Raw genomic sequence first — 14016 nt, 5'->3', positions numbered from 1 at the left:
ATCTAATTTAATAGTATTATGGAATGTGTAATAGTAAAAATTTATCCTATACTGTAAGTCTGTAAACAATGGCTGTTAACAATTGTGGCTTAGAGCATCCACTATAGGCGGATGCTTTCAATCGCCCCGCCCCATTTTTTTGTCCACAGCCCCACTTTTTTGTCCATAGCCCCAATTTTTTCCAACACTGCCTCACTATAGGCGGACACTTCCAATAGCCCCAAAATTTTGTAACCAATTTTTATTTTAATTTTTTCGTTTCGTTTTTAAATCAGCTAAATTGAAATATTTGCAAAACGAGGTAATTGAGACCGAATATTCGTTGTATTGGCAAAGGTAAAATTATACAACGAACGTAAAAAAAATACAAATAAAAACGCCGCCACCGTCTAATCGGTGGCGTCGTCCGATTCCTCTTCCTCATCTCCGTCGTCCGACGGTACGCTACCATATCCCGACGGTCCGCCGCCATATCCCGACGGCTGGGATTGATTGCCGCCATATCCCGATTCGTGCGAGCCGGGGGATTCGTCGTCTCCACCGTGCATTTTTTTAGAGTGAAAGTGTTGATAGTGATGTGTGAAAATGAAGTGTGTGAAAGTGGGTAAAAATGGATGGTGGAGGAGGAGTATTTATAGATGTAATTTTCGAAAAAAATAAAAAAAAAAAATCAAATTGGGGCGGACGTGCATAGCCCGTCGCCCCACTATAGACCGCCCCACCCATCGCCCCATTTCGCCCCGCGGCCCCCACCATCGCCCCGCCATCGCCCCGTAGGAGGCGATGCCTCTACCGCCCCACAATAGCCCCATTTTTCTTGTCCGCCATGGGGCGGACGTTTGCTGCACTATAGACAGCCCCACAATAGCCCCAAATTTTTGTCCGCCCCATTTACGCCTATAGTGGATGCTCTTATATACTTGTATTAATATGTCTACAGAACATACTTAGAGGAAAATAGCTAAATTTAAGTAACCCGTTAATTAAATAAAAATTGCATTATGGTATATACTAGGAATTGACTTACTCCAAAATTGGTTTCTCGAGGTACATGCACTCACCCTGATTTTACGTATTTGTTGATTATGTTTTATCTAAAATTCAAATTAAATAAAATTTCATCAAACAACTAACCCCAACTCAAACAATAAATAAATAAATCTTGAATTAAAATTCTTGTTGTAATGTAACATACATCGCCTCATTATAATTTATAGAAGTAATTTATAAAAGTCGAGCTATCGAGTGTGATGAATCCGCGAATTATTGATGATGATGAATGCTCGTAAAAATAAATTACGACACGGAAATTTTACGTGGTTCGATTTACTGAGGTAAATCTACGTCCACGGGGAGAAATGGGGGCAGGTTTGTATTGCTTGATCTGCGAATTACAGCTTACAACACAGACTTGCTATATGACTCTTTCTCTAGAGAGATTCTAACCTTTTTCTATCTGATCTAAGTTCTATTTATACAATGAACTAAGATCGTGGCTTGCATCACCACTAAGTCGTGGATGTCGTGTAGGTCATGGCCTAAGATCGTGGATGTAGTGTAGGTCATGGCCTACGATCGTGGCCTGAGTTGACACCACGTGGTAGTGGGTGTGTTGGAAGTTGTGGAAATCCTGTATGGGTCCACTAACTCCTTGTTCGGTCGAATACTGAGACCGAACTGCTTTGGTTGCCGATCTGAGAGTAGAGCTTGATGCCGACCTAAGAGCAGAGCTTGATTGGTTGGCTTTTGCCGAGCTGTAGGCTGAGGCCGAACTCTTACTGAGACCGAACTGCTTTGGTTGCCGATCTGAGAGCTTGATGCCGACCTAAGAGCAGAGCTTGATTGGTTGGCTTTTGCCGAGCTGTAGGCTGAGGCCGAACTCTTTGGTAATGCCGAACTCATACTCTTCCTTGGGCTTTGGGCTGATGGGCTTTGGGCTGATGGGCCGTCACTGCTGTTGGGCTTGTTTAGTCCGTACCCCATCACTACCCCCCCCGAAAGACGAAGTGAAACACTTCGGCGAAGCGAGTCACTTCGGCATTCTGGATAAAGGTACGGGGGAGGCTGACGCCTTGCACGTGACTGCATTAAATGCGACAGTAAAATCCGGCCGTTGAATCCTGAAAAGGTGGGATTCGAAACGGTGCGACGATTTTGAAATCTTCGCCGAATCTGATAAATACCTCCCTTCTTCATCATTGAAGCACTTTTGCGATTGCTTCTTCTGCACTCTATCTCCTTTGCGTAAAAATTTCCTTCCGCTTTCAAGAATTTCTTCAGAATTTCTTCAGATTTTGCAAAGAGTAAGAACCATGTCTTCTTCTTCTTCTTCCGAGTTAGGTAGCGGTAGGAAAGGGGGCAAGGGGTCTTCTAGCCGGAAAGAGTCCGGAGAGAAGACTGTAGAATACTTTCACAGCGTCTTGAGTAAGGACACCGTGGTATCTCTACACGAAAAATATCTTCTTCCCGGGGGGAAGGCGGTGGTTCCCGACGATGATCATAGGGCTAACGACCCGCCGGAGGGTTATGCCACCGTTTACGAAGCCTGCTTAGAATGCGGGCTTCGTTTCCCTCTTCCCCCACCTTTTGTAGAGCTTCTTGATTTTTTTCAACTCCCTTTAGGTCAGGTGACTCCGAATTCTTGGAGGCACTTGTCGGCTTTTGCTGCCGAACTCCGTAGGCTAGATAAGGATCTGTCTCTGCGGGCAATCCTTAATTTTTTCCAATTTAAAAGGAAGGGATCTTGGTTTTACTTGATCCCCTTACAGCCTTTTAGGGCATTCTGCAAAACCAAGTGGCCGAAATGGCAAAAACCGCTTCTTTTTTTATAATAGGACAGCGGCTCCGGGCTTCCCCTGGAGGGGGCCGAAGTCCGTGATTCCTCATCCTCGGTTAGAACCATTGGCCGAGCTCGATGGCGAGCTCAACAAGATTCCCATAGTTAGGAAACAATACACGGAGTCTGAGCTCGTCAAGGGCGACGTCGTGTTCGACATCTCGTCTTCGGATGAAGAGGCCGAGGGTGAGGATTTCTCTCTACCTTTATGTTCTACTGCTTTAACGAAGAAAACTAACCTTGCTTTCTTGCTTTTTGGCAGTGTACATGCTGAACAAGGCTACCCGAAAATCTTCGGAGTCCAAGGAGCCGGAGAGGCCGAAAACCACCAGCTCGGCGTCTGATGCCGAGAGGACTCCGAAAAGGCAAAAAACCTCTTCGGATCCGAAGAAGCCGGAGTCAACTTCGGCAAAGGGGAGGGGGAAGGCCCAGAAGCCCCCGAGAGCGCCAGAGAAAGACGTGGTCTTGGCGCCTCCTTCGGAACATATCTGTGAGCCGTTTTTATGGCCCACGGACTTCGCCGAGGTGAATTCTCTTCTTGATTTTCTGGCCTTGCTTTTTTCCTGTATTTTTTGTGGTCCCTTTGTTGACTTTTTTCTTTATTCATTTTCAGAGGAACGATATGCTCTCCAAGCTCGTCGCCGTCGAACTCTCCAAAGCGTCCAATGACTATGCTGAGATGCAGAGGAAGTTGGCGGCTGCTTGTCATCGGGCCGAACAGGCTGAGGCTAACTTTGAGAAGGCCAGAGCTGCTAGGATTTCGGCCCAGGATGAAGCTCAGTTTGCCAAAAACCAGCTCGTCATCCAGCGGGAGCAGACGAAACGGAGGGATGCTGCTGCCGTGGTTGCCCAAGGGGAGGCTCTCCGTGTTTACACGGAGAAACTCTTTTTGAGCAGCCAGTTCTCGGCCTTTGTCGGTAGTCTGGTAAGGCTAATTGCCGATAAGGGCGAGCAGGGGGCCGACGTCGTGCTGCCTCTGTACAGCCGAGAGATAGCGGCTCGGCTTCAGAATCTGCCGCTCCTTGAGGAGCTCGCTTCATCTTCGGTCCTGCTTTCTGCAGACCGAGTCCGGAGTTGTCGAGCTGATCGGGACGAGAACCTGGAGGCTATCTTTGTCTCCGTGAGACCCGTTTCACCCGCTTCGACTTACCACGGAGAGGGTGAGGCCGAGCCGCTGGAGCTGGAGGCCGAAGTCGAGCGGGCCGGGCATCCGGAGAAGGAGGCCGATCAGGAGGCGGAGGCGAGGCCGGCAGGATGCGAGGCCGAGGCTGAGGTAGCTCAGGAGAAAGAAGCTGAACCAGACCAAGGAGCCGGAGACGAAGCTGACGGAGTATGATTTCGTCTCCCTTCTCTTAGTCTAGTTTCTTCCTTGTAAAATGGCCTTGAAGCCCTCCTAGTGTAAAAAATTTTCCTTGTGAATGAAAAATTCTCTACACTTGTCTTCGTATAGCTTTTCGTACTCGCCTTTATTCCTGTTGTATTTTACTATCTGCTCGGTACAGCTGCCGAACTAATATAGCTGCTTTGTACTCAAGGAGATGGAGATACTTCACTGGAAACGGCTGTACTCTTCGGCTTTAGACGAAGCTGAGAAAAGAGCTATAGCCGATCAGACGAAGAATGACGAGCTTCTGGCTCGTTTAGTGAAGCTGGAGGCCGATAATAAGGACTTAGAGTCCGATAAGAAGGATCTGGAGGCCGAGCTGAATACGGCCATTGCTGAGAGGACTGCGTATGAGGATTATATCCGTGAGCGCGGGGGAGTTACCATCTCGGATGTTCAGAGTCGAGTTGACGAACTGTGGGAGGAATATCATGTACTCCGTATGAACAATGTGCTGGAGAGCCCGGCTTGCCAACAAGTTGTGACATCACTGCGGCGTTGGGCTTCTCGGTACAACATTGTTCTTTCTCGGCGCCCCTCCATAGAAAGATTCCTTCGGCATATCGTGCCAACAGATGCTCGCACTCCAGATCAAACCTCTGGTTCCCTTGCTCAAAATCTTGCTCCAAGTCAGCAACGAACTCAGGAACAGCCGGAAACGTCAAGACGAGAACGGGCTCAGGAGCAACCGGAATCGTCAAGACAGGGACGGACTGAAATTCGCCGAGGAGTTGTGACTATGAGCGAGCAAGATCAGCAGATGCTTATTGCAGAGACTCTTCATCGCCGAGGTGTTAGGACTTCTCGGGCTCGGGGAAGAGGCGTTGGGTCGAGGATAGCATCTCGTCGACCTGCTTATTCTTCATCTGCTCGGAACAACCGAACTCGGCTTCCAGAGGATTTTGCAGATAGGTGGCTTAACTTCAGCAACCCTGGACAGTAGAATGGTCCTTTGTAATAGCGTAATGCCATTTTGTAGGGTAGCTGAGTTGTATGCCGAACAAGATTTGAAAAATGAAATTTTGTTTTCGCTTCTAACACTGTATTTACAGCTTAGCGAAAAAATTTCATCGTACTCGTCCTCGGTCTTATGAAGTAAACTTCTTTGACCGGACTTGGTCCTTGGTCTGATGAAATAAACATCTTTGACCGGACTCGTCTTTGGTCTGATGAAATAAACATCTTAGACCGGACTCGTCTTTGGTCTGATGAAATAAACATCTTTGACCGGACTCGTCTTTGGTCTGATGAAATAAACATCTTTGACCGGACTCGTCTTTGGTCTGATGAAATAAACATCTTTGACCGGACTTGGTTTGTGTTCTAATTTGGCGATTTTTGTCGCCGGGATCGAACTTTCCCTTGTCCTAATTCGGCGAGTTTTATCGCGTGGATCGGACTTTCCCAGTTAACCGAAGTGGTCTTATGCAGTAAACCTCTTTGACTAGACATGGTCGTCCCCGGTCTTATGAGGTAAACTTCTTTGACCGAACTTGGTCGTCCTAATTCGGCGAGGTTTATCGCGTGGATCGGACTTTCCCTTATTGCAGTTCGTTTCAGACGAAGTGCTTGTTAAGCTGAATTGCGGTCTTGTATCCTCCTTGGAAGCTTGGACTCACAATCGTTGGCTTATTGCAGTTCGTTTCAGACGGACTGCTTGTTAAGCTGAATTGTGGTCTTATATCCTCCTTAGAAGCTTGGACTCACAATAGTCTTTAATAATCGATCTAAAAAGGGGATCAGTCTTTAAAGAACGATATACCTTGGTACCATTTGTAAGAGACGACAAGCACATAGAGACAAAACACATAGAGAAAAAATGAAAAAGACGAAGGAAAAAAACTTTAAACATTTTTTTAAAAAAACGACAAGTAAAAGGTACAAGTAAAAAAACAAACAAATAAAAACATGTACCCCTATGACCGAACTAGACACGAGACGGACTGACCGGACTTTTATCTCTTACAAGTGGAACTTCTTGAGGTTGGAGACGTGCCATGTTCGGGGTACTTGTTCTCCTGACATGTGAGTCAATTTATAAGACCCTTTGCCGAGGACTTCTGACACCCGATATGGACCCTCCCATGTGGGTTCGAGTTTGCCCAGCTTTTCTGCTCGGCTTACTTCGTTGTTTCTCAAGACGAGATCTCCCACTTGAAATTGAAGCTTTTTCACCCTTTGGTTATAATACCGGGCTACTTGCTCCTTGTACTTGGCTGCTTTTATGCACGCCAATTCTCTTCTTTCTTCGGCGAGATCTAGTTCTGCTCTCAGTCCGTCGTCATTCATTTCTGAGGAGAAATTTAGAGTTCGGGGACTGGGTACGCCGATCTCCACCGGAATTACGGCTTCAGTGCCGTACACCAGACTATACGGAGTTTCACCGTTGGAGGTTTTGGGTGTAGTTCGGTAGGACCATAGGACTTGAGGGAGATTTTCTACCCATTGTCCTTTGGCTTGTTCTAACCGAGCTTTTAACCCTTTCACCAGAATCCGGTTCGTTACTTCCGTTTGTCCGTTTGCTTGGGGATGGGAGACCGAAGTGAACCGCTGTTGAATGTTCAGCTCTTGGCACCAATTCTTGAACGTCTTGTCGGTGAACTGAGTCCCATTATCCGAGATGAGGATGTGGGGTATGCCAAATCGGCATACTATGTTCTTCCAGACGAAGTCCAATGCCTTTGAGCTCGTTATCGTAGCTAATGGTTCAGCCTCCACCCACTTCGTGAAGTAGTCCACGGCAACGATAAGGAATTTCATTTGCCGAGGAGCTTGAGGAAGTGGTCCCACTATGTCTATGCCCCATTGCATGAAAGGCCAAGGGCTTTGCATAGTGTATAGATCGGTCTGCGGCATCCTTGGGACATTTGCATGAATTTGGCACTTCGTACACTTCTTGACGAGCTGCACTGCCTCTTGTACCATGGTTGGCCAATAATATCCCCATCTCAGAACTTTTTTAGCTAAAGCTCTGGCTCCGATGTGGCTACCGCACGATCCTTCATGGACTTCTCTGAGGATGTAGTCCGTCTCTTCTGGTCCTACACACCGCAATAACGGCTGGAGGTAAGACTTTCTAAAGAGGACTCCTTCATGAAGTTCGTACCGAAGTGCTCGGCACGTGATCTTCCGAGCTTCTCTCTTATCCTCGGGCAATTGTCCTTGATCCAGATACTGCAAGATCGGCGTCATCCAGTTCGGCGAGCTGGATACTGAATGTACCTCGGCTTCATCAATGCTTCGATGCATTAATTCTTCCGCCTTTGAGCTCGGATCTGAGGCCAACTTACTTAAGGCATCTGCTCGGCTATTTTCCGCTCTGGGAATGCGGATTATCCGAAAATAGGAGAAACTTCGGCTGATGCTTTGCGCTTTGTCCAAATACTTCTTCATTCTCTCGTCACGAGCTTCACTTGTACCCAACACGTGATTTACTATGACTTGTGAATCACAATGGACTTTGAGAGATTTGACGAGCAGACTTTGCGCTAACTGGAGTCCGGCCAGGAGGGCTTCGTACTCGGCTTCATTATTAGTAGTGGGGAATAGGAAACGAAGTGAGTAGGTTACCTCGTGTCCGTCGGGAGCGACAAGTAAAATACCAGCTCCACTTCCCATCTTGTTTGAAGCTCCATCTACGAATCCGCTCCAGCAGTCCGGCGGCTCTACTTCGGATTCCAAGGGCTGTGCTAGTTCGGCATTGGCAGAATTCTTCTGTTCGGCAATAATAGGAATTGCTTGATCGAACTTCGCTTCTGCAAGAAAATCCGCCAAGGCTTGTCCCTTGATGACTTTCCGAGTTAGATATTCAATTGTGTGCTCTCCCAACTCTATAGCCCACTTGGCGATTCTGCCTGATGCTTCTGGTTTGGTCAACACTTGCCGAAGTGGCAGATCAGTTAAGACGCATACCTTGTGAGCATAGAAGTATGGCCGCAGTCTCCTTGCTGCATTTACTAATGCCAGAGCAATTTTTTCCAGAGGTTGATACCTTGTTTCTGGACCTCTTAATGCTCGGCTTGTAAAATAGATGGGAAGCTGCTTTAGGCCTTCTTCTCGTATAAGCACCGCGCTGATGGTTTGATTCGATGCCGCTAAGTATAAGAATATTTCTTCGGCTTCGGTTGGAGCAGAGAGAATAGGAAGCTCGGCTAGATAACTTTTGAGCTCGTCAAAGGCCTTTTTCTGCTCGGCTCCCCACTCGAACTTTGGTGCCTTTTTCAACACCTTGAAGAACGGCAGTTGCTTTTCGGCTGCTTGGGAAAGGAATCGATTCAGTGCGGCTAGACATCCGGTTAGCCTTTGCACGTCATGTATGGACTTCGGCATTGCCATGTTCTGAACGACTTGAACTTTTGAGGGGTTTGCCTTGAGTCCGTCCTTTGAAACCCAACAACCCAGAAACTTTCCCGAATCTACCAAAAAGGTACACTTTTGGGGATTAAGTTTGAGGTTGGCTTTCTTGAGCACGTTGAGAGTGGACTTGAGGTTGTGCTCGTACTCCGAGGTGCTTTTGCTCTTGACGACTATATCGTCAACATACACTTCGACCTCCTTTCCAATCAGGTGCCGAAAAAGCTTGTCTACCATCCTTTGATAAGTGGCTCCGGCATTCTTTAAACCGAATGGCATCTTTTTATAAGCGAAAATGCCGAAATCAGTAATGAAGGCCGTTTTTGAAGCGTCAATCTCATCCATTAAAACCTGATGGTATCCTTTGTATAGATCAAGAAAACAAAAAATTTCAAAGCCTATCAGAGCTTCTACTTTTTTATCTATGTTCGGAAGGGGATAGCAATCTTTGGGACAGTGCTTATTTAGATCGGTGAAATCTATGCACATCCGCCATCCTCCTTCCTTTTTCTTGATCATGACAGGATTGGCCACCCACGAAGGATACTTCACTTCGAATAACACATCCGCCTTCAATAATTGACGGACTTCGTCATGGATGACTTGACTTCGTTCTGCCGCAAAGAGTCTTTGCTTCTGTTTTATCGGCCGGACCGAAGGATCAATATTTAAACGATGAGTGATTACCTCGGGGGGCACTCCGGTCATGTCCAACGGAGACCATGCAAAGACGTCTTTATACTCCTTGAGGAGCTGGATGGTTTTTTCCCGAAGTAGAGGCGTTCCCGCGAAACCGATCTTAACCGTTCTGGATGGATCGTCTTCGTACAGCTGAACTGTCATCGAATTCGGCTCCGGTATGACTTCGGTCATTGCCTCTGACTCCGGCTGCTGTGATTGCTATGCTTGGTGGTGCCGATCTGACTGCTCGGCACTTCTAAGCGCAATTTGCAGACATTCCTTTGCTCTCTTTTGGTCACCTCGGATGACCGCTATCCCTCCTTTAGTAGGGATCTTGATGGTGAGGTGATAAGTGGAGCAAACGGCCCGAACTGTGTTGAGCCAGTCTCTTCCTAGGATGACGTTGTACGGGGACCGAGCTTTCACCACGAAAAACTCAATCATCGTACTGGAGCTAGTAGGCGCTTTCCCCACCGTGATCGGAAGGCTGATAATACCTTCAGGGCGGGTGTCCTCCTGGGCGAAGCTCTTCAGGGGAAGCGGAGCCGGGCTGAGTCGAGCTGGGTCCACTTCTAGTTTGTCGAAGCACTCTTTAAAAAGAATGCTGACTGACGCTCCTGTATCCACAAACACCCTGTGGATCAGTTTGTTTGCCACTCCGGCTTGGATGACAATGGCGTCTTGGTGAGGAGAGATGGCCGGGACGGGATCAGCATCCGAGAACGTAATCACTTCGTCCTGCTTCAGCCTTTTATGCGTTGGCTCCTCTCGATTGGAGCCTCTGCGCTCTGACTTCAGGGACGACTTGGTCTTCCCGGCAGGGAGAGCGTCAATAGTCAGGATTACTCCATCATATTGCGGCTCGTCATCGTCTTCGGGATCCGGCTGCTTTTTCGGATCCTGAGGGGCGCAGTTCGCACCTCTCTGCTTCTTATTCTTCTTTGACTGCTTGCTTTGGTATTTTTTCAATGTCCCTGCCCTCACAAGAACATCGATACCTGCAGCCAAGTTTCTGCACTCCTCGGTATCGTGACCGTGGTCTTGATGGTAGGAGCAGTAGTTATCCTGGGGTCGGCGCGCGGCTGATTTCGTCATCCGCTTTGGCTTTTCGAACAGGTCAGAGTGCAGTTCGAAAATTTCCGCTCTCGGCTTGTTCAGCGGTACGAACTGAGCGGGCGGCTTCTCGGGATTGAGACGGGGGTCCCAATCTGTCTTGCACCGGAGTCCTTTGAATCCTTTCAAAAGGGGTTCGGCGAGGATGTCCCTGATCGCCAAAAGGAGTTCGGCGAGGATGTCCCTGATCGCTATGATCGGGCTTCCTCCTGTCTCCTCGGGACGATGAGCTGTCTAACGACCGTTTGCGACGGTCTGCCTCATCGGCCCGGGAGTACTGGTCCGCAATGTCCCACATTTCCTGAGCTGTCTGCGGACCGCACTCAACGAGCTTCCTGTAGAGAGCTCCGGGCAGGATTCCATTTTGGAATGCCGAGATGACAAGCAGATCGTTGAGATCGTCTACTTGCAAGCATTCCTTGTGGAATCTTGTCATAAATTCGCTGATTTTTTCGTCGCGACCTTGACGAATGGAAAGCAGCTGAGCCGAAGTGATTCGGGCTTCCGCTTTCTGAAAGAACCTCCTGTGGAAGGCATCCATTAGATCTCGGTAAGATCTGATGCTGCCCTGGGGGAGGCTATCGAACCACCTTCTCGCGTTCCCGATGAGCAGCTCGGGAAACAGCTTGCACATGTGGACCTCGTTGAGACCCTGGTTCGCCATGTTATATTGATAGCGCCCCAAGAAATCGTGAGGGTCCACGAGCCCGTCGTAAGTCATCGACGGAGTTCGGTAGTTCTGTGGTAGGGGAGTTCGGGTGATGTCGTCCGAGAACGGAGTCTTCAGTGCTCCGTACACGGCGAATCCGATATCTCGTCGGTATGGAGGAGATTGAGTTCTCCTGTGATTCCGGTACCGAGGAGGAACAGGAATATGTCGGGGTTGAGGATTCTTCTTCCTGGAAGACACGGCACTACTGCGGTAGTGACTTTCATGTCTGGATGAGGAAGGAGAATCCTCCGTTTTCGTCTTCGGCTCTTGGCTCTTTTGCAGGAAGGCTAAGAACTCATCCTGCTTCTCAGCCAAGAACAGCTTGACAGCCTCATTCAAATCAGGCTGCTGGGAAGACTCAGTGGGGCGATTTTTGGAGCGGCCTGTTCCTTCGCCATGAGAACTGGTGGTGGATTTATCCCTAGGCTGTTTTCCAGACCTATGGGATGGATTGGCTTCCTCCTGGTTCTCACGGGCAGGAATGCGGGTACTCTGCGATCTGGTATGCATTTTTTGGGTGGAAAAAATGGATCAAAAATTCGCTTTATCACAAATTTTGTTCTCTGCTTCCCACAGACGGCGCCAGTGATGAATCCGCGAATTATTGATGATGATGAATGCTCGTAAAAATAAATTACGACACGGAAATTTTACGTGGTTCGATTTACTGAGGTAAATCTACGTCCACGGGGAGAAATGGGGGCAGGTTTGTATTGCTTGATCTGCGAATTACAGCTTACAACACAGACTTGCTATATGACTCTTTCTCTAGAGAGATTCTAACCTTTTTCTATCTGATCTAAGTTCTATTTATACAATGAACTAAGATCGTGGCTTGCATCACCACTAAGTCGTGGATGTCGTGTAGGTCATGGCCTAAGATCGTGGATGTAGTGTAGGTCATGGCCTACGATCGTGGCCTGAGTTGACACCACGTGGTAGTGGGTGTGTTGGAAGTTGTGGAAATCCTGTATGGGTCCACTAACTCCTTGTTCGGTCGAATACTGAGACCGAACTGCTTTGGTTGCCGATCTGAGAGTAGAGCTTGATGCCGACCTAAGAGCAGAGCTTGATTGGTTGGCTTTTGCCGAGCTGTAGGCTGAGGCCGAACTCTTACTGAGACCGAACTGCTTTGGTTGCCGATCTGAGAGCTTGATGCCGACCTAAGAGCAGAGCTTGATTGGTTGGCTTTTGCCGAGCTGTAGGCTGAGGCCGAACTCTTTGGTAATGCCGAACTCATACTCTTCCTTGGGCTTTGGGCTGATGGGCTTTGGGCTGATGGGCCGTCACTGCTGTTGGGCTTGTTTAGTCCGTACCCCATCAGAGTGCATACAAATGGTTTCAATGGAAACTTGCATATATAGCTTCGATATATATCTAAAAAGTATCGATATGACCCGTGTTTGAGGACACATGAGCTCCATTAGCGTCAATTTAGTGGGATATTTATACTATACATATAAAATATTTTATTAATATTTCAAATTAGTACAATATTTTTAAATTTATATAAAGTATACGAAAAGGTTCAATAGTGTTTCAAGTTAATGCAGTGTTATAAAAAGTTTTATACAAAAAACAAGATGGAATGTATGATCTATGAACACTTGCGGACCTTATGGGAGAACTTGCGCCATATGCAACAGAGCCTTCGCCTTCAGGCAGTACCGGTTTTAGACTTTTTAATTGGGGGTGCGAATTTTACGATGAATTAATGAATATACAACAAAAAATATATATATAATTGTATCTTAAAATAATGTTCAATTTAAAATTACACATATTACTACTAACACTTTTATAGAATGGCAAATTACATTTTCGATGTCTTGCCAAATACAATATTAATAACAAATAAAATAAATTAATATCTAAAACACAAAAAATCAAATTCATACAAATACAATAAAATTTGAAACTACCTAATATAGTAATATATACATATAAAAGAAGAAGAATAGGTACGTAAAAGAATGTACAATGGTAAAACAACATAAAATAAACTACGTTTAAGACAAACATAAAAAAATATAGTAAAAGAACTGCAATAATAAAAATCGAAGAAATACAACGTGAGGAAGAATCGAACCCTGCCTTCAAGTAGGAAAGAGACATCAGAAACGACTAGAGCAGATGCATAAATTGTAAGTTCTAACTCAATGTATATTTAAGAAGGATATATTTGGGGGTAAAGTTGTACCCCCTTTGTCATGAACCGGATCCGCCGGTGCCTTCAGGCCAACAAACATTGTTTCATCCTCGTCTTGCCATCGCCAAGCGACGTTGACATCCTCAAGGGAGTTGATACGAACATAACCAATGATGGCTCGAGACGTGAGGACCTCGTCACACCAAACTGATAGTTTGGAAGAGATTGGTGCAAACAATTGATACATGGATTAAAGGTTGGTTTCGAAACTTTTTATTATCATTGACGCATGGAACTGATTGTTTGGAAGAGATTAGAAGTGGCTTGGAGTTTTCGTATCCTCAAATGAGTAGGAATTGATGAATGTGATATGTTTTGTTGTTACGTTTTTACTTGCTTGTTTTTGTTTGTTGGGAGAAAGTAGCTGGGTGGTTGTGGGCGTGACTTGGCGTGGTAGTCTAGCTAGTCTTCTGTTATTTTTGCATTTTGGATCTACTTAGATTATAGTATTTAGATATCGTTTCTTTTTTTTTGTGATGCTGTTGTACTTGATCGGTAGACAGACTCCTAACTCACCAAGAATCTGATTTGAGCATTTTCTTTTCAAAAAAATCCCACCACAAGACCAAAAAAGAATGATACAATGCTAAAAAATGTATTATAGATTAGGTCAAATTAGTTATCTCTATTTTTTTATTGTCTTAATTTTGTCATTTAACTTATCATGTAATGAGTCAAGCATTATTATAAAACTCATTTCCAAAATTTCTTTAACGTAATTATATGAT

The sequence above is a fragment of the Salvia splendens genome, chromosome 6 (genome assembly GCF_004379255.2).
Source record: "Salvia splendens isolate huo1 chromosome 6, SspV2, whole genome shotgun sequence".
In the NCBI taxonomy this organism is placed as follows: domain Eukaryota; kingdom Viridiplantae; phylum Streptophyta; class Magnoliopsida; order Lamiales; family Lamiaceae; genus Salvia; species Salvia splendens.
This window is presented reverse-complemented; position numbering follows the sequence as displayed.